This window comes from Myotis myotis, unplaced genomic scaffold (genome assembly GCF_014108235.1).
Source record: "Myotis myotis isolate mMyoMyo1 unplaced genomic scaffold, mMyoMyo1.p scaffold_m19_p_13, whole genome shotgun sequence".
Classification (NCBI taxonomy): domain Eukaryota; kingdom Metazoa; phylum Chordata; class Mammalia; order Chiroptera; family Vespertilionidae; genus Myotis; species Myotis myotis.
Window position 1 is genome coordinate 45,700,528 of NW_023416317.1, and position 20,884 is coordinate 45,721,411.

General features: G+C 43.6%; 1 long non-coding RNA gene across 1 annotated transcript; it reads left to right on the forward strand.

The window, feature by feature from the left end:
* Window positions 1-7,014: 7,014 nt before the first annotated feature.
* LOC118668263 lies at window positions 7,015-13,290 on the forward strand. Its single transcript, XR_004971604.1, has 3 exons — window positions 7,015-7,075; window positions 7,160-7,370; window positions 11,876-13,290. It is a non-coding gene; the product is annotated as an uncharacterized LOC118668263 (long non-coding RNA).
* The last annotated feature ends 7,594 nt before the right edge of the window (window positions 13,291-20,884 follow it).

Below are 20,884 nucleotides of genomic sequence, written 5' to 3' on the forward strand. Positions count from 1 at the left end.
TTGTCATTTTTTAAAAATATATTTTTATTGATTTCAGAGAGGAAGGGAGAGGGGGAGAGAGAGAGAAACATCAAGGATGAGAATCATTGATCGGCTGCCTCCTGCACGCCCCCCTCTACTGGGGATCGAGTCCAACCCGGGCATGTGCCCTTGACTGGAATTGAACCCAGGACTCTTCAGTCCACAGGCCGACGCTCTGTCCAAGGAGCCAAACCCACCAGGGCCTCCTTGTAGTTTATAATCCTGCCCTACATCTGCCTCGGATAGTGTCACAGCGATGCCCTGGCCCTCTGGCTGAGGCCGCTGTTGGGAGTTAAATGAAACAGGAGGGAGGGGGAAGGAAGCTATTTTGTTCTGCGCATCCGGCCATTAACCGACTCACAGATATGTGTGCAAAGTCCTCCGAACCGTCCCGTCTACATTATGTTCAGCCCCCTGAGAGCCTGGTCCGCCTGGACTTATTGAAAGGCATGACCGTGCAAGAATCACAAGAATCAAAGGCCCTGAGGTTCGTGAAATCCACACCAGGCAGGGCGGGCGCTTACAGGTGTCGGGTAGCTTCTTGGGTTCTCTCTGCGGGGAGCTGAGTTGCTAAGCTGTTAACCTGATCTGCTTCTCTCAGGCTGGGCCAAAGAGCCCTGCTTTATTTCCCAGCCACCGAGTGCTAAATTTCCTGTGTTTCTAACACTCTCCTAATTCCACGTCCGGGACATTTCCCTGTGGCTAAAGCCGACACCCCAGAGGGCTTTCATCCAGGAAAGGGGTCGCAACCCTGGGCAATTCAAGGTCTGAGTCTCAGTCCGAGAGAGGACAGGACTCATCGGACCCACCGTTTCAAAGCTGTCTCCGCGGGGCCAGCTCCGTACCAACAGGAGCCAGCCACGCTGGCTGGCTCGGTGGGGTGGAACCTGGGGCCTGCCGCCGGCAATTACTCCTGGTTTTGATCTTCGTTAAAGACTTTTGCTTAATTTGCTGCTACACTGCCTCTCTGATCCCATTACAGGCCTGCACCTGCGTGTGTGTGTCCTTTGTAAATAACAGCCTGTTCTTTTCTTGCAGCCAGTCCTTGCCTACTCCCGGACCCTGCCCTTCCAAATTTTTCTAAAACTAGTTTCGTTCTTCTAAATTGGAACTCCAATAAATAATTCAGTAACCTGAGCCCGAGGTCCCTGCCTCCGGGAGGTGGGAGAGTATGCACGGTGTGCACCGGTGATTCCCACGCCAGGGCGCTGAGCCGTTCGTTGTGCAGGGAGATTTTGTTCTCCCTCTAGAACAGCCCACCGCAGCTCGCCCTGTCTCTGATGTCCTTGGCAGACTCCAGCCTGCATGCTCTGGCCCACGCTCCCTGACAAGGATTTGATGTGAACATCATTTCTTTCAGTTTAATGCTTGTATCTGCACAAGAGCCTGTGTTCTTGTTGGTTCTGAGAGCCGCGTTCTTAGTTTGTTTCTTGTATAGAGCCTTCTTGAACCACAGCTGGGGGGCGGGGGGGGGGGGCGCAGTGAAACAGAGAGAGAGAGAGAGAGAGAGAGAGAGAGAGAGAGAGAGAGAGGACACAAAGCAGTGTGCGTGGATTGATTTCATTGGATCATTCTAAGTTTCTAGGTCTTTCCTCTGTCTGTCTGTCTGTCTGCCTCTCCCCTACACTATGCCACTGCTTATTTATTTATTTATTTATTTATTTATTTATCTATCTATCTTTATTGTGGAAAGTATTACAGATTTCCCCCCCTTTCCCCCCTCTTTCTTTACCCCTCTTGTTTCTTTCCTTCATCTCTAGCCACTCATTTTAACTGATCTTAATACAGAGCATTCTATGTAATAGAACAATAATTTTTAGTGTTCTCTGTTCTTAAATGGCAACAGAATAGAATGGGTTCTCGTTTTTTCTTTTTCTTTTATTTTATTGTTGACAGTATTACAGATGTTTCCCAATTCCACCCCCTTCTGGAATTCCACTCTCCTCTCAGCCCCTACCCAGCCCCCCAGGTCTTCTCCACCCTATTGTTCGTGTCCATGTGCTATGCACATAAGTATATAAGTTCTTTGGTTTATCTCTCCTTGTCCCCCCACATGGAGGTATGTCAGTTTGTTCCATGCCTCCATGCTTCAGGTCTTATTTTGTTGGTCCATTCATTTTGTTCATTAGATTCCACAAATAAGTGAGATCCTGTGATATTTGTCTTTCTCAGTGTGGCTTATTTCACTTAGCATAATTCAAAGGGTAAGAGATCCCTCTTTTCTCTCTTTTTTTTTTTCTTAAAGAAAGGGACAGGGTGGTAATTAAAATGCTTCTTTTTCCTCTCACTTTTTGTTCAATGCCACATACGTGGTTTTATTGCAAAAATTTTGGTCACCCTGTATGATTCCACTCTTTTCATTTTACCTTAAATCAAGAGAATTTTCCACAGTACTAAATATTCTTAGAAAATGTATTTTTTTAAGTCAATGGCATTTCCGTGTTTGTTTTTTTAATGTTAGGCTATGCAACCTAAAATTATATCCATTGGTTGAATTACAGGTAGTAAAATTACAGGATTTAAAAGGCATATTTTTAAAGATGTCAATAAATATAACCAAGTGGCCTACTAGTCATGTAGGTGGGCTCAGCTTGCTGCCCTTCTAGCTGGCATGGAGCAGTAGCTTGAAAAATACAACCTTGCTCACTTACTAGGTAAACATAGCTATTTTAATTTGCATCTCATCAACTACCAATGAATTGGAAAACTCAGAGATAACATTTAGAAAAGGAAAGTAGTTTACTTGCAAGAAATGCAAGACTTGGAAGGACCTGCTCATCAAATAAAAAGCACAGCAGGTCATTAAAGCCAAACGCTGAAAAATCACCAAGGTAACTGAACTCATAATTGGTATGTTCATTGCCCAAAACCAGCAATTTCCTTACAGGGTTATCATTTCTGCAAAAGCTGTGGCCAGGCTTCAGACAGCAGCATTGCAAACGTCAGGGATAAAGCTGTTGTCAGCAACTGAGGCAACACTCAGGAGCCCATTCACTGGGGGTGGGGGCAGTAGGCTGGAGTTAGACACCTGAAAAGTGTTAACTATCCCCTCACCATGGCACTAAATGGAGCCAAGATGTGAGTTGTGCTTCCACAAGATTTTGTGTGTGTAGGAAGGATCACATATTTCATTTGGAAATACATACAGTGTGGGGCAAAAGTAGGTTTACATTTGTGAGTACGCGAAACACCCAATTCATTCTTGTGTTATTTTCTATTAATTATTGTATCATTTTCCATATGCACAACTGTAAACCCACTTTTGCCCCACTCTACAGTTTGTATCTTTCTTTCCTATCTGAATGCCTTTTATTTCACCTGCTTGGGTAACTGCCTTGTCAATTAGCTGAAGGTTGAAGAGAAGGCGTGAGAACAGGCCTTCTTACCTTGTTCCTGATCTTAGGAAGAAAACCTATGTCATGCCCCAATACGTGTGATGTCAGCTGGGGCTTTGTTTTGTTTTGATCAGGTTTAGGAGCCTCCCTCCTGGTCCTAGATTATTGTGTGTCTCTTTCATGAAGGGTTGTTGGATTTGACCAAATGCCTTTTCTCTGTCTGTTGATATAATCATGTGGCTGTTTTCCTTTTTCCATTGCATTGATTGATTTTCATAGATTGCCACCTTGCATTTTTGGGATAACTCCCACTTGGCCATGGTGTGTCATTCTGTTTATACTTTGCTGGATTGTGTGCACCTAGTGTTTTGCTGAGGATTTAAACATCTATATTTATAAGAGATATTGGTCTGTAGTTTCCTTATGATGTCCCTGTTTGGTTTTGATATGAGGGTAACACGGGCATCATGCAATGAATTGGGCAGTGTTCCCTCCTTGTCTACATTTGGGAAAAGTTTGTGAAGAATTGGTATTCATGGTTCTTCAAATGTTTGGCAGCCTTGACCAGTGAAGCCATCTGCATGCGGGTAGTTTCTCTTATTCCTCATTCAATCTCTTTACTTTTATTGGTCTCTTCATGAGCTTTTTTTTTTTTTAATGGTTACACAATACTGTGTCAGATGGAGTGCCAGTTCTTAGATTTCTTTTGGGAGAATCAAACACAAAGAAGAGGGAGAGTGGCTGGATTCACACTTATGCAGGTGTTCTTTCAAAAGACTTCTAGGGCACCCCTGGTTGGTTCTGTACAAGGCCCTGCGGCTACTGAGACAAACAAAACAGTCAGAGGAATGACACTGAGGAACACAAAGTAGACGAGTTGATTTTATTTTTTTTTAATATATTTTTATTGATTTTGGAGAGGAAGGGAGAGAGAGAAAGATAGAAACATCAATGACGAGAGAGAATCATTAATTGGCTGCCTTCTGCAGGCTCCCTACAACCCGGGCATGTGCCCTGACTGGGAATCAAACCGTGACCTCCTGGTTCATATGTCGAAGCTCAACCACTGAGCCACTCTGGTTGGGTGACAAGTTGATTTTAGACCTGAGTTTGGGCTGCCCCTCCCGTGAGTGAGAGGAGACTCAGGTGTGCTCCACACAGCAATGTCTTAGAGTCCTCTGGCATGTTCCCAGTTACCAAACACTCTCTCTTATAAAATCTCATTACAATAGATCCATAAGGACAACCTGGCCAAGTTCATTATCCCTCTTTCTAAAGATTAAGGAAACCAAGGTACAGAGAAGGACAGTATGAATTCAGACATTTAGGCAGTGCCTCTCCTGTACCAGCTGCAAGTAAGGTACTAGGAGATAAAGATGAAATCGTGAGCCCCAGCCAGTTAGGCTCAGTGGATAGAGCATCAGCCCATGGACTGAAGGGTCCTGGGTTCGATTCCAGTCAAGGGCACATACCTCAGTTGCAGGCTCCATCCCGGCCCTGGTTGGGGCGCATGTAGGAGGCAACCAATCGATATGTCTCTCTCACATCGATGTTTCTCTCTCTCTGTCTCTCTCCCTCCCTTCTATTCTCTGTAAAAATCAATGAAAAAATATCCTCAGGTGAGGATTAACAAGAAAAAGATGAAATGGTGAGATCCTTGCCTTCAAGGAGCTCTCAGTCTGAGAGCAACAAGGAATCAGAGGTACTCTTAAGTGTTACAAGTCTTTAATGGACATCTCTACAGGGTATGAAATGCTGGCAGAGTAGTGGGAGGCTCAGAAAAGGACCCACCGCAAGTGGCCCATGAGCTGTGGCTGGGAACACCCTGGCCATTATAACAGGAAGTCATAAAAGTCTTTCAGAACTACGGCAATCGTATATCCCAGTGTTTCCAGATTAATCCTGGTTTCTTTGTGTTACCCCCCGTTACTCTCTAAACATCCATTTGCTATTTACATAGTTTCAAAGTATTTTCCTAAAAGATTATCATAATTATAAAGGGGAAAAAACAGTAAGTTTATAGTAGAGAAATCTGGCGAACACTTAACCCAGTGACCAAGGTTAACATCATCACTAATGGGACAAATAAGCATCATGCCTCCTGATATGATGTGCTGAGGACACAGCAGTACCTCTGGATACAAAAATACATCATCTGAACCTATTCACCAAGAAACAGCAGACAACCCCAAATTGAGGGACATTCTGCAAAATAACTGGTCTATACTCTTGAGAAATGTCAAGGTGCTGAAAGACGAGAAAGACAAAGGGCCTATTCTAGATTAAAGGAGACTTACAAAATGACAACTAAATATAACACACAGTATGGGATTAGACCTTGAGCAAGGAAAAGGGAAAGTGAAATCTGAATAAGGTCAGTGGATTAGACAGTCGTACTGTCATCATGGTAGACTGTCATTGGGCTTAGAGAGGATGGTAAATAATGATAGCTCCCTCTCCAGAACCCAGTGAGAGCCCAGGTACACACACCCCAGCCCCAGGGCATGGCCTTCCAAAAACCATTTTTATTTCCCTGTCTCTTGTCAATGAATGTTAGCTCCCCACATGCTGATAGATTGCCCAGTGCCCCTGCTCTGCCTCTGATCTCCACTCTATGAAGCACCTGAAAGTACCGGAAGTTGCTCCAGGGCTGGGAGGAGACCCCCAGCTCCCTGCAAACTCAACCAGAACTTTGTGGCAGTGTCCGGACAACCCATTGTCTGGGATTATCTGATCTCTCTCAGTAGGATCGCTTTCCTGTTGATACCTGATGCCCTCAACAATGAGCATAAAAATAGAATTTTCCTGAGTAGTCCAGGGCTTTAACCAACAAAATGGCTTAGCAGATGCCTTGGTTGAACTTGGACACTCATTTTTGTTTTGTTTTGTTAATCCTCACTCAAGGATGTTTTTTCAATTGATTTTTTCCCCCCCCAGAGACAGTGGGAGGGAAAGAGAGACAGAGACACATCGATTGGCTGCCTCCTGGGGCAGGGACCAACTCTGCAACCAAGGTACGTGCCTCTGACTGGGAATCGAACCAGAGATGCTTCGGTCCGAGGGCCGATGCTCTAACCACTGAGAAAACTGGCCAGGACAACCTTAGACATTTTTTAAAGGTTATTCTTTTTGACACTTACAATGAAAGAAACTGGACATTACATTCAAATGACCCAATTTTCCTTTCTAAAGTGGTGAGGCAGGGATTAGTGGAGGGGTGGTAATTTGGGCAACAGATATTTGGGTTGATGTACATACATTACTATAGTTCTTTGTAACGCATTTATGTCATGAATTATGTCTGATATGCTACAATCAGTCTAGTTACACTGAAGTGCCATAACTCTGGAAAAAGTGATCAATTGATTTGGAAAATGGCAAATGAAGGGACTTTTTTAAAATGTCAGAGAGAAGTACACATTCATTCATTCAAGATTTTCTGGAGGGTCTTTGAATTGGTGTGGCATTTCGTAGGGTACTGTTTATTTTATTTATTTAAATATATTTTTATTGATTTCAGAGAGGAAGGGAGAGGGAGAGACAGAAACACCAATGATGAGAGAGATTCATCGATGGGCCATCTCCTGCACGCCCCCCCCCCCCTTCCCACTGGGGACCAAGCCCGAGACCTGGGCATGTGCCCTTGACCAGAATCAGACCCGGAACCTTTCAGTCTACAGGCTGACACTATAGCCACTGAGCCAAACCAGCTAGGGCAGGTACTGTCTATTGTCCACATTTTGTAAAATCAACCATTAATTTAAAAACAAAACCCTTAAAAGTCATGCTTATCCATTTTGCAGATGACCCTAAACTTGGAAAATGTCAAATAAAAAGATGGTGTGATCAAGATTTAAATGATTTTGACAGATCAGAAAGCTGAGCTGTAACTGACAAGACGAAATGGAAACTATTGCTGTACTTAAGTACAAAATACGTGAACCTGCAGATTCAGGATGAAAGGTGCATGGCATTGTCCCAGTTCGTGTGAAAAAGGTTTGCTGCAGAAATCAGGTAAGAAAATACAGGTTTTTGCTGTACAATCGGAAAAAAAGCTAGTCATGACCTTGAGAGATAATAGTAGCCCGTGGTACTCTGTCTTTATCTCCTTTGAGTCACTGTAAGATCCTCGAGGCATAGATCTGTCTGCCTGACTCTCTGGTCCCAGTGCCTGGCCCACATAGGTGCTCCACGCATAGTTGATGAGAGAATGAAGAAATACTGAACTGAATGCAGGCACCCCACTGTCAGAAGGAACATTTAAAATTAAGCGTCCATCTTGCTCTGGCCAGTGTTTTCCAGTGGTTAGAGCATTGGCCCGCGTACCAAAGGGTTGCAGGTTGGATTCCCAGTCAAGGGCACGTACCTGGGTTGTGGGTTCAATCCCTGGCCCTGGTCAGGGTGCATGCAGGAGACAACCAATCAGTGTGTCTCTCTCACATTGATGTTTCTCTCTCTCCCTCTCTCAAAATCAATGCAAAAAAATGTCCTCAGGTGGGGGATTCTGGGTATGATTAACTGGGCCACAGAAAGCTCGGGCTGAATGTGTGGGATGAACCTCATTGTGACCTGAAAATATCCAGAGGGAAGTCACGGGAAGGAGAAGGACTGTGCATCTTGGTCCAGAGCCCAGAACTGCACTTCTGGGTTAGAGAGGCAGGTTCAGGCTCCATGTAAGGACCTTCTCACGGTGAGAACCGTCTGCGATGCAAGACGGACAGCCACACAGGGCAGTACATCCTCTCCCACTGAAGAGTTCCGGCAGCGCTAGACAGGTTTGAGAGGCTCCCTCTACCGAGGAAAGAATTTTATTTCCCCCCACGTAATGTTTATTAGGTTTCCTCAAACACAGAAAAGTATGAAGTAAACAAAAATGATCCATAGCCCACCGAGGAAACTACCAAAGGTGAAAAAGAAACGTTTTGGAAAGTATTTAAACCCTGATCTGTGTGGCTCCGTTGGTTGGGTGTGGTCCTGTGCACTGAAAGGTTGCTGGTTCAATTCCCAGTCAGAGCACATGCCTGGGTTCAATCCCCAGTAGGGGGCGTGCAGGAGGCAGCCAATGGATGTTTCACTGTCACATCAATGTTTCTCCCTCTCCCTTCCTCTCTCTGTAAAAATTAATAAGAAAAAAAAGGAAGAAAGGAAGGAAGGAAGGAAGGAAGGAAGGAAGGAAGGAAGGAAGGAAGGAAGGAAGGAAGGAAGGAAGGAAGGGAAAGAAAGAAAGAGAAAAAGAAAGAAAGAAAAAAAGAAAGAAAGAAAGAAAGAAAGAAAGAAAGAAAGAAAGAAAGAAAGAAAGAAAGAGAAAAGTATTTAAAACATTATTTTAAATTCTACCCATTGAAGTTTAAATTGCTGGTGGAAATGGATGCTGTAATTTTTAGCTGGAGCCAGATTATGGAAGGTCTTGACTATCTGGCCCCCAAATCTGGTTTTTATTCGATGTTCTCAAGTAGCTTCTTGTCTTTGAGACCAACGCTGGCTTTCAAAAGCTGAAATGTTCAACCAAACAAGTTGTTCTGAGAAACATCTGTGGGTAGCTTGCAGCCATCAAGGATCATATAACTTGAAACTTCACACCTTCTCAGAGCAGAGACTTCCGGAAAGAAATGAATCACATTTATTGCTAAGCCTGCTGGGTTTGTTTCTTTAAACATAAATCTCCACAACATCCACCCAAACCGGCATTAAATTGTCAGAATTGAGCCTATAAAGTAATACAAGTCCTCTCTTGGGGTTGCAGCCAGGGAGCCCGTTTATCAGGCCCTGGCTGCCTTCCTTGTCACTTGGTGGAGGAGGGAAGAACAGTTTTTATGAGCAAGTCCTCTAAGACAGCATGCCTTCAAGTCAGGACTTGGTGCCTGTGGTGCATGGCTATTGGTCTGTCAGCTCAGCATGGCATCCCTCCCTTCTTCTGGATGCCATCTTCCTTCAGATCTCACCCCCTAGGCCAGTGATTGGTAGAGTGGTAGGCCCCTGGCCCCAAATAAGCCAATCACATTATTCAATCTGTTACCACTGTAATTGGTACAAAGATCCACCCCAAACTGGGCCAAAGGCACGAAGGGCATCCCTCTCAGATGATGGAGCGGAAGGTGGGAGCCTGAGAGTCCTGGTTGGCCATCTCATCCATGCCTAGCAGAAACACACCAAGGGAATGAAGACAATACATGGTATGACATTCTGTGTTTCTGAAAAAATGGCCACAGTATTATTTCTCATCCCACATGCTTTTCCAGAACCTGGCCACTCCCCATCAAGAGGTGGAGTTTATGACTGTCCCCATTCCTTAAACTGGGCGAGCCTTTGTGACTGCCTTCACTGAGAGGGAAGGACAGAATGTTATACTATCTGACGTCTGAGGCTAGCTCATAGGAGGAAAGACAGCTTCCTCCTGGCTCTCTCTCATATGCTTGTCCTTGGAATCGAGCCCTCAGCCCAGCTGATCTCCCAGCTTACAGCACCACTTGCCAGCTTGATGGAGCCACCCTAGAAGCAGATCCTCCAGCCCCTCGTTGAGGACTCCAGCTAACACCACATGGAGCAGAGAGGAGCCTTCCATTCTCTGCTAAACCTCGTCAAAGTTGCAGATTCATGAGCATAATAAATGGCTGTAGTTGCTTTAAGCTACTAAGCTTTAGGTTGGTTTATCATGCAGCAATACCTAATGGGTATGCATGGGCAGATGGAGAGAGTCACAGTGGCTTTCCAGTGCATAGTTCCATTGTCTGTGATGACCTTCTTGAGGTAATGAGAGCCTTGCAAATCCCCCTTTTGTCTAAGATCATTGGATTTCTGTCACTTGCCATCAAAAGAATCCTGATTAACACTAGTGGTCATGATTAAGGAAGGATTCTGCTCAAATAAGAATGTCACCTGACATCCATGGGGCCTAGTACATTCCCTGGGACACTAATTCTAGATTACTGAATTTCAAGATGAATAAAATTGCCCATCTTCCCGCAGCCCCTCGTCTTAAAACACACACACACACACACACACACACACACAACACTATAACAACAGAATTGCCAAATTTAATTTTGTCAGATTAGACCAGTGATGGCGAACCTTTTGAGCTCGGCGTGTCAGCATTTTGAAAAACCCTAACTTAACTCTGGTGCCGTGTCACATATAGAAATTTTTTGATATTTGCAGCCATAGTAAAACAAAGACTTATATTTTGATATTTATTTTATATATTTAAATGCCATTTAACAGAGAAAAATCAACCAAAAAAATGAGTTCGCGTGTCACCTCTGACACGCATGTCATAGGTTCGCCATCACTGGATTAGACCATTTAAAAATATGTCAACTGCTCTCTACTCTTACTACAATCTTACATAAGAAAAGACATTTAAACATTAAAAATGGAGGAAGGACATTATCTCAGAGTGAAGAAGAATCCTTTATATTGAACACATTTGGTTTTATGAAAAATTTACCACATTGACTTTTTTTTCCCTTGCCACTATGGCATAGTGAAAAGTTCATCATAGCCAGGTATTGGTTCCCAAAGCTTGGATATTGGAAAGTTGCTGGGTACTATGGGGAGGGGAGTAAAGTCGAATATAGCACAGGCTGCCCTCAAAGAACTAACTTAAAAAAAAACCCTAGGGTGGTGGATAAAAGGCAACTGAGTTGGGGTGGCTGGCCCTTCCTAGCAGTGTTTTGTCCAGAGCTGTCCTTCTCTGGAGAGACCTAGATGCTAACTGATGGCCTTGTTTCACAAAGCAGTATTGGGTATAATAGGCAAGTTTGCAGATTTGAGAATCAGAAGTCAGGTTTAAATTTCAGTGTCACTCACTTTTTTATTTTTTTAAGCTTGAGCAATGGACTTTTCAGTTTCCCTGATTGCTAAACAGAAACGTCTTATATTGACTTTCCCAGAAATAGACCCTGAGGCCAGGATTCAGGTGAAAGTATGTATCCGGAAGTGTTCCCAGGAGAAACCCGTGGGGGAGTCAGATGGTGAGACAGGGAAGGGAAGAGCAATATGGAGCCAAATCCCCGGGCCATTCTGGCTCACTTCCAAAGGGCTAAGGACACCAGGCATTTACAGAGGCTCCCAGTAGCCTGAGGGACTTTCTGGGACAAGGTAACCAAAGAGACTCCGGTGCTGGCTAGGGAGCTTGTGTGCAGGGAAGGAGTAATGAAACCCACGGGGATGTAGGACACAGATAGCATCAAATAGGGGATAGTAACAGTACTTACCACCTCATTTTGTCACTGTGCCTGGCTCTTGGTCACTACTTACTTTAAAAAGAAGAGAAGAAGAGGAGGTGGAGGAGAAGAAGGAAAAGAAAAAGGAGGAAGGGAAGGAGGAAGGGGAGGACAGGTAGACGGTCTGCTTGGGAGTCTAACACCCCGTGTGGCTGTCACTCATAAAGGGAAGAGGCAGGACTGGGAGGCTCAGACTCATTTCTTCAATCTTCGTGACCAAAGCAGAAGGCGAAACAGCTTGGGTAGCTAGGCCTCCTTTCCTCTCCAGTCATGTTTTGTTTTTGTTTTTTTAAGATGATGGAACCATTTTCTTTAATGCTGTCAAGAATGGCTTTACAAAGCTAAAAATGATGATGTCCAGAGAATGCAAAAGTCCCGTGCAAGTTGGTAATGAAGACACACAAGGGTTGAGCTCCAAAGAGGAACTTATTGACAGGTTTTTCCATTTCATACGAGGACAAAGAACACACTCTAGGAGAGACCTCCTAGGCAAGGCTCAACCCTTTCAGGAAACCCTTAACCCAACTCTGAGTTTGGGTGAATGAGATCAGTCCACTTCTGTCTTTCCCTCCCACCCCCGCCCCCAATAGTACCTGATGAGTTGGACAAAGCTGTACTCTTTGAAAAAACGGTGTTGGTTATCAACTTACCACTTCTCAGCTCCAAATACACCCTTCAATACATGCTCTGTGTTCAACAACAGAATTCCTGTAAGCATTCTGTCGAGTTGAGCATGATGTCAACCAGGCTTTCTCTGTAGAGGGCGCAGGAGGAACACCGAGGAGGAAGAGGCCCTCTTGCCTTTCCTGGAGTCAACCTGTAGGTGTATACGCTTGGAGGACCTCCCATAGAGCCTGCCCCCGCCACGGGCCCAGAACGCAGTCCCTCTGTGACGTTACGGCCTCGGCCTGGCAATCATGACCTTCTCGACATGGAAACCAAAGCCCCCGTGTAGCCTGCGTGCTCCGAAGCATCCTGCCCTGAATGGACTCTCAGTCCCTGCTCACACCACCACAACCTGGGCTGCATATAGGTAAAAGGAAAATATATTTGTTAACCTATACATAACGTGTATACTTTATATTATTGTGTATATATGTTATACATATGTTATGTGTGTAACTATAATATGTAATAAAATTCACATTTTTAGTCTTTTTCTTCTGAATCACTTTTCAATCCAGAGTTTTTATATAAACGTTTTTCCATGTATATTGTTAAATATATTTTTAAAATTGATTTCAGAGAGGAAGGAAGAGGGAGAGAGAGAGAGAGAGAGAGAGAGAGAAACATCAATGATGAGAGAGAATTAGCAGTAGGCCCCACTCTGGCGATCAAGCCTACAACCTGGGCGTGTGCCCTGACCGGGAATTGAGCCACCTGGCCTTGTCTAACGCTTTTCCATATTATTTGTCCCCTAAGACATCAAGAATGTCATGTATTCAGGATCTCTTAGGACAATAGTACTCCACTATTATCTCCAGGATTTCCTTCAATGCCATGACACCCTTTTTGTAAGTTTAAATGTTGGTACTTCTAGGTATTACCCAAGGTGTCAATGAAAGATCTCAGACAACAGCTAGGACTCAAATTCCTTCTTCAAATGCTTCTTAAATGATTTGTGAAGAAATGTTTAATCCAGCATTGTGTACCCAGTGCCCAGGCCTGTGATTGCCCACCAGGTGATCTTTCTTAAATAAATACATTTAATTCTTAAATAAAAGTAAGTCTTTCTTAAATAAATACATTTATGTTTTCATCTTCAAGATTTCTTTGCCTTGCTATTTTCCTCTGTCCAGTAGTTCGGGCCTATACAAATATACTGTTATTATGTTTTCCAAGCCCCCAAACCACCTGCTTATTAACAAACTGTGTGGTGGGAATAATTTCCATATTATTGGTTTTCTTGGATTTTGCTTAATGCAACTTCAAGAGAGAAGGAGTTGATGTACTAAATAAAGGTGTTTCCAAAATAAAATACACTGCTCTTGAGGAACTAATGTGTGGCCCTGGGGGCAGGCATTTATATTACAGCTAAAATATTGGTGTCTTAATTCTATTGTTGTTTACAGATGCTGCTGATTGCTCTTTGAAGCAATGCTACACAGGGTACATAATGAATTTAAATAGTACTTTAAAGAAAAATTTATTCTCAATCTCATTACCACCAAGTATAACCGTGTTTGGTCCATCGATGTCATTTGTTACTCTAAATTCAGCTTATTTAAAGTAGGATGGCCCAGAATTTAAACCAACACATAGTCCATCAAAGCCCATTCAATGTTTTGTGAGGTTTCTGGATTCTTGTTGTTGTTAATCTTCACCAGAGGTTATTTTTTTTCCATTGATTTTGAGGGAGGGAGGGAGGGAGGGAGGGAGGGAGGGAGGGAGGGAGGGAGGGGGGAGAGAGAGAGAAACAGAGAGAGAGAGAGAGAGAGATGTGAGACAGGCACATCTATTGGTTGCCTCTCCCTTGCACCCCAACTGGGACGGGGGATCGAGCCTGCAACCGAGGCAGGTGCCCTTGACTAGGAATCGAACCCGAAACTCTTGGGTAATGTGGGCTGACGCTCTAACCACTGAGTACTCCAGCCAGGGCTAGGCTTCTGGATTTTGACATCTGTCCAGGCCTGTGACTTGATGTCAGGTTACATATAATAATAAAACTTGCTCTTCAGTCCTGCTACTACATAGATACCTTGTAGAATAATTTTATTTGGGTATAAAGAGTCCAAGGAGCCTCTTGTCATATTTATGTCAGGATATCCCCCAAATACTTGGTATTTCAAAAAGAGATGATCTTGTCAATTTTCTGGTTTGGCCAGTATACTATTCAGATGTGGCCATTAGGGTGAAGGGTCCCTGGAACCTCTCTGAACTATTTTTGCAACTTCTTTTTGACTTGTCTTAGTTTAGGTTGCTATGCCAAAATATCATCAATGAGGTGGCTTATAAACAACACAAATTTATTTCTAACGTTTCTGGAAGCCTGGAGATCTGAGGTCAGGGTGCCAGTACTGGGTTCTGGTGAAATCCATTCTCTGGGTTGTATCTTCACAAGGTAGAAAGAAAGAAAGCTAGGCCAGCCAGCATGGCTCAGTGGTTGAGCGTCGGCCTATGAACCAGGAGGTCACAGTTCAATTCCCAGTCAGGGCACATGCCCAGGTTGTGGGCTTGATTCCCAGTAGTGAGCGTGTAGGACGCATCCTATTGATGGCTCTCTCTTTTCATTGATGTTTCTATCTCTTTCTCCCTTTCCCTTCCTCTCTGAAATCAATAAAAATATATGAAAGAAAGAAAGAAGAAAGAAAGAAAGAAAGAAAGAAAGAAAGAAAGAAAGAAAGAAAGAGATTCTCTGACCTCCTCTTATAAGGCCACTAATCCTACTCAGGAGGAGTCCACCCTCATGACCTAACCTACCTCCAAATACCCTCCTAGTGGAAATAAGTTCAATAAGAGAATAAATGTATGCATCAAAATGACTATTTCTACTATCCTGCTAAATAAAAGTAAACTACATAATATTAAAACTGCATCTTAGCATACATTTCCCCAAGGGTTCTGGGTCTTTTCCTAAGGGATCAGACAACTATTATAATTCTTTCTATAAAGTATCATTTTTGTTTTCAAGATCAAAATATATCATTCTTGCCCTGACCGGTTTGGCTCAGTGGATAGAGCATTGGCCTGCGGACTGAAGGGTCCCAGGTTCAATTCCAGTCAAGGGCATGTACCTTGGTTGCGGGCACATCCCCAGTGGGGGGGTGCAAGAGGCAGCTGATCGATGTTTCTCTCTCATTGATGTTTCTAACTCTCTATCCCTCTCCCTTCCTCTCTGTAAAAAAATCAATTATATATATATCTATATATATATATATATCTATATCTATATATATATCTACAGCTATATACTAGAAACAATTTTACCTTTCCAGGTAAATGACAGTAAATATTGGAAGATCTTTATAATTTTTGACTGCAGGGTAGATTGCATTTTCCAGACTTTGGTTCTGCAGTAGCAGATCCTGTTAATTAAAAAGATGCTGGGGTCATTTCTGTATTTGGAACACTGCCTGGCTTTGGGTCATGTTCTCCTCCTCCTCTGTTTTCCTTTGCCTGGTATTTTTTTCTTTTGTCACTGTTTCTTTGTCGACCATACTAATGGCCAACTGCCGATTAGCTAATAGGCTCAAGCCCAATTCAGCAAATAGAATGAAATCATTATGGCTGCCCTTACTCAATATATCTCACTAGGAAATATCAGTCCTTTGGTGACTGGCTGGCTGTTAATCTTCAGTAAACACGTCCTGAGTAGCTCTCGTGTGTCAGATCCTGTTCTAGGCACTGAGGACAAAAGGGTAAAAAGAACAAAGACAGGCTCCCCTCCCCAAGGAACTCAGAGTCTCCACAGGGAGACACCAGAACCCGGTGTGGCCTGCACTATTAGGGCGACCAGGTAATTTATTCTGAAGGTGGGACAATTTTGAGGGTCACAGAAGATGCTATTAATATGATACCCAGAGATGACGTGTAAATTCAGACAGTCCCTGGTTCTGATGGGAGTTTACACAATGTGTGATGGTAACAAAAAGGAAGGAACTGGCTGGGGAAACAAAACAACTGAAATCAAAATTACCATCCATTTCAGATCCCCTCGTACTTTAAAGCTATTCTTTTAAAAATCATGAGCAATTAAGTTATTTAACTTGTGAAGGGTGTTTATTTAAACAGCCATTGTATGAAAGTCATTTTTAAATTGATTTTTAATTTTATTTTTTTTTTAAGAGAAAGAGAAACATCTATGTGAGAGAGAAACTCAATTGGCTATCTCCCGCATTCACCCCAACTGGGGACTTAACCCACAACCTGGGCATGTGCCTTGACTGGGAATCCAACCCACCACCTTTTGGTGTATGGGACAATGTTCCAACCAGCTGAGCCACACTGGCCAGGGCTGAAAGGCATTTTTAAAAGGTTGCCCAGTGTAATTTTTGAAAGTTGTGTGAGCATTTTGGATACATGGAGAAGGTTAAAGATAATTTGTTCTTAGAATAAGTATTCCATAAATATATTCATTTAATATCAAAAGTTAATAAACCAGCTCTAATAGAGTAATTATTTGAAAGCCCTCATCCAAATCTTTCTTTTTGCACACAATTGCTATCCCCAGCACTTAAAAAACAACAACAACAACAAAAAAACAACTGCAATCCTAGCTACAGCAGATCATTATATATGCTTGTCTGGCTTAAGGAGTAAATTAATTTTGCATGTAATTCCTCCCAAAGATCTATATGACAGGCAATTCTATTTTATACTTTTTTTTTTTTCAGAATGGCAAAAAACAGCACAAGATACTGATATGAGACCACACCTTGCTAAGGTTAAAATGTCAAACTATTTAAAAAACCTACTTGCTTAGATATTTCCAATCCAAAAACCAAAAGTTTATTTTATTTTATTTTTTCCTAGAGGGACTTAGTTAGAACCCTGTCAAGTAAATGTTCTGCATGCGTCTCTAATGGCTGTGCCTATCAACAAATACGTTTGTTTTCCCAAGTCAGCTGCGTGGGGTGAGGTGAGGTGTACAGAGGCACTCAGAAGGAGCAAAGTCTTATTTGCCATCCAAACAGGCCACTCCATCGGGCAGGTTGGAAATTATATTTGCATGTGGGTTGCAGGTGCCTGAGCAGAAGGTGCACTGTGAGAAAATACCTGAACACACACTCCATGACATTTTGACAAATGTGGGTTGTCCCAGTCCGGATGCTGGGTCCAGGCTGCTGTAAGGATAGAAAGGAAGTTCACGCCCTAGATCTGAGCACCCACCCAGCCAGGTTCCCTTTGTATCTATAAATTGAGGGTTTGGGGGTCCATGGTCTCAGAACCCCCTTCCTACTAAAAGAATCCTAGCCCAGTCCACAGCCTTGAGACAACTCTTTATTGCAAGCAATTTTCTTTCCAGAAGAGATTTCAGGCTATTAACTAGATGGTGCAATGTGCCAACAGGGACGTGGGAGGTGACAAAGGAGGAGATGCAGTAACCCTGATTTGTATACATAAGGCTCTCTCCCCAGGCTGCGAGTCCACCTTCTTTGAGATACTTAAAAGCACAAAGATTCAGGGTAATAATATAACACCTTGGAAGTCACCTACTGCATTGCCTCATTTTCCAAAAAAATAAAAATAAAATAATAATAATATGCTATTGTTACCTAAATAATAATGATCTTGAAGGCAGACCCAGGCTTTGTGGGGTCAGAAGCTTTTGCAGTTTTGAGGGCCCACTTAAGAAAGAGTATACACAAGTATGAATACAAAATCAGGTGAGAAATCAAAGACATTGGTTAGGGACCCTCCTTGAGCCTGTGGAAGGACCTGTACAATTGAGGAGCTTATGGCTCAAGCTCCATTCTTTTCATGGTAAGGTTAACCCTGATGTCTACTATAACAGCATTAAAATATAAGCTCCAAAAGGGCAGGGGTTTAGTCTATTTTCTTCACTGCTTCCCGCCCCCCGCCTCCGCCCCGGAACCCAGACCAGGGCTTGGCATACAGTAGCTGTTCACTAAAAACGTGTTGCACAAATGAACAAAGGGTGAGAGTGATACCTAACATCCCATGTCCAGGAACTATGCTGAGTACTTCACATGTATGAACTCATTTGATACTTGCAATGTAATGATGAGATCATAACTGCCAAGGTTACTGTTATCTGGTTGCAGGAGGTAGCTGTTCTCACTGCTTTACAGTATTAATTAACGTAATTCCGACACTAGCACTAGAAGGTGGGTGCTCTTATGAGGATCCCTGGCTTACAGTTGAAATATTACAGGTAAAATCAGTTGTTAACAGTCACACAGGGAGAAACGGCAGAGCTGGGATTCAAAGCCAGGTCTTCTGGCTTCAGAATCTGTGCTTCTGGCTACACTACTGCCTCCCAGGTCAGGATTAGAGAGATCCAGTGACCAGCACTATTTAAAATAGGCCAGCTTTTGTTCGTGCCTAAAATCAGCCCAAGCCTCTTGCATTTGCCTACAGCGTACAGTCCTTAGATACAAAAATATTGACTATTCACTAGCAAATGAGTCTCAGCATGGTCTTTATTAGAACCCAGATGTGGTTGGAACATAAGAGAAAAGAGAGAATGGAGTTGAAGTCACATGGTAAACCTGTTTGAAAAGAAAAAGAAAAAAAAACGCCGGGCATGTTTCCATTTAAAAGATGGTAATTTCCAGGGCTCAGGGGAGTTACCTTAATCACTGACTCCCCTCACCATCCCCGGCTGTTAGCCCAGTCCCAGCCCCAGTCTAGGCAGAGACACTTTCTTCCAATGTGGCGATCTGGTATAAAATAATTTAATAGAAGATTCAAATATATTTAAATTATGTCCCACTGCCTCCTCCACCACCAAAGAATAAAAAATAGAAACTCTTGCTCTGATATCATCAAGGATCTTAGATGCAAAGATATATTTCTTTTTTCCTTTTTTTAAAAAAATATATATATTGTTGTTGTTGTTAATCCTCACCTGAGGATATTTTTCCATTGATTTTTAAAGAGAGTGGAAGGGGGAGGGGGAGAGATAGAGAGAAACATCGATGTGAGAGAGACACATCGATTGGTTGCCTCCCGCACACACCTCCAACTAGGATACAGGCACACCTGGCTTTATTGCACTTCACTTCACAGATGTTGACTTTTTTGCAAAAAAAAATTGAAGGCAAGACCCTCCACCAGCAAAAGAAGATCACAGCTCACTTTACTAAGATACTCACTTTATTGTAGTGGCCTGGGACCGATCCCGCAATATCTCTGAGGTATGCCTGTAGACAGTAGGTGCTCAAATCCATGCACCGGGCCTCTAGTTAATTATAAAAACCAATAGCTCTCCCCCAAGTTTCTAGGGCTAGCCTCCAGTAGTCATCGTTGTCTTCAGAAAAGTCTTATTTGTTTGTTTGTTATTTATACCTCTCTGGGTGCCAGGACGGACAGGAAGCAGCTGGAGAGAGCAAGAGGTTAATTGTCACCAGTGGTGATGTCACCCTGGGGCAGTCTTGACTGACTTCCCATCTCAGTTAATGGCAATTCCATCCTTCCTGATCTTCAGGCCAAAACCCTGGCAGTCATCGTCAGTTCTTCTTTCTCCCCAGTCCCTCAGAAAATCCTGTTGGCTCTATTTTGAAAATATACCCATAACCCACCACTTCCCGCCTCCTCCACAGTTTCAGGACCAGTGGGATCGAGCCACCATTATTGCTTATCTAGGTTTTTGCAGTTTTCTCCTCACCGGTCTCCCTGCTGTCTCAGCTCCGTAGTGTCACAGCAACCCTTCCAAAACCCAGGTCTGAATGGGCCCCTCCTCTGCTCGAAACCCTCCAATGGCTTCCTTCCCTCACTCAGAAGAAATTCCAAGGTCCTTGCCACCATCTAGAAGACCCCGCAGCATCTGTCCCCAATGCCTCTCTTACCTCCACTCCCACTGCCTCCCTCTTGCTCATTCCCCTTCCGCCACACGGTACCCTTTTTGGCCCGCGGTGCCTCTCCTTGAGGTCCTTGCTCTCGCTGTTCCCTCTGCCCAGAAGGCTCTCTCCCAGATCTTCCCAGGCGAATGAGCTCCATTGTTCCTGTCGGGTCTTTGGGAAGATGCCACCGTTCCTGAGAGGTCTTCCCTGGCTAGATAAGCAGCACACACCTCCTTCCCTCTTTCCTCCTTTATCTTTCCACATGGCTCTTCTCCCCATTTACAATCCATTTTCTGTCTCCCCGTCTGGAATGAACGTTCTATGAGGACAGAGATTTTGCCTGTTTTGTTCACGGCTTTATTCTCAGTGCCTAGCTCAGTGTCTGCGTCATCAGCACCCAATAGTTATCTAACGCTGTTGAATGAATTGAGTCACAGATTCTTGAAGCTCTGATGACAGCAAAGATCTTCTCTTAAGATACATGAACAGTTTTGCAGACACCCCCAGTGATGGAGGGTATGATAGATGTGGGGGAGGTAACCTCACTGCCCACCATACCCAACCTGTCACACAGAAACTCATCTGTCAACTTTAAGCCCTGCTAAAGGAAGACCTAAGGAACTGTGGCCTATTTTCATAGTTTCCATTGGCCGCTCATCTAAGCCAGACTTGGGGAGATGACGAAGTTTCTGGTTCATTCAGTCTTTCTATGTCATCTCTGCCATATTCCACCCGTCACTGATTGCTGCAGGCCGCCTACCTCCCACAGATTTAAGTTCTCTGGTTTTGAGTTTCAGCATCTGCCTCAACCCATCTTAGGTAACCTGACTCTTTCCCA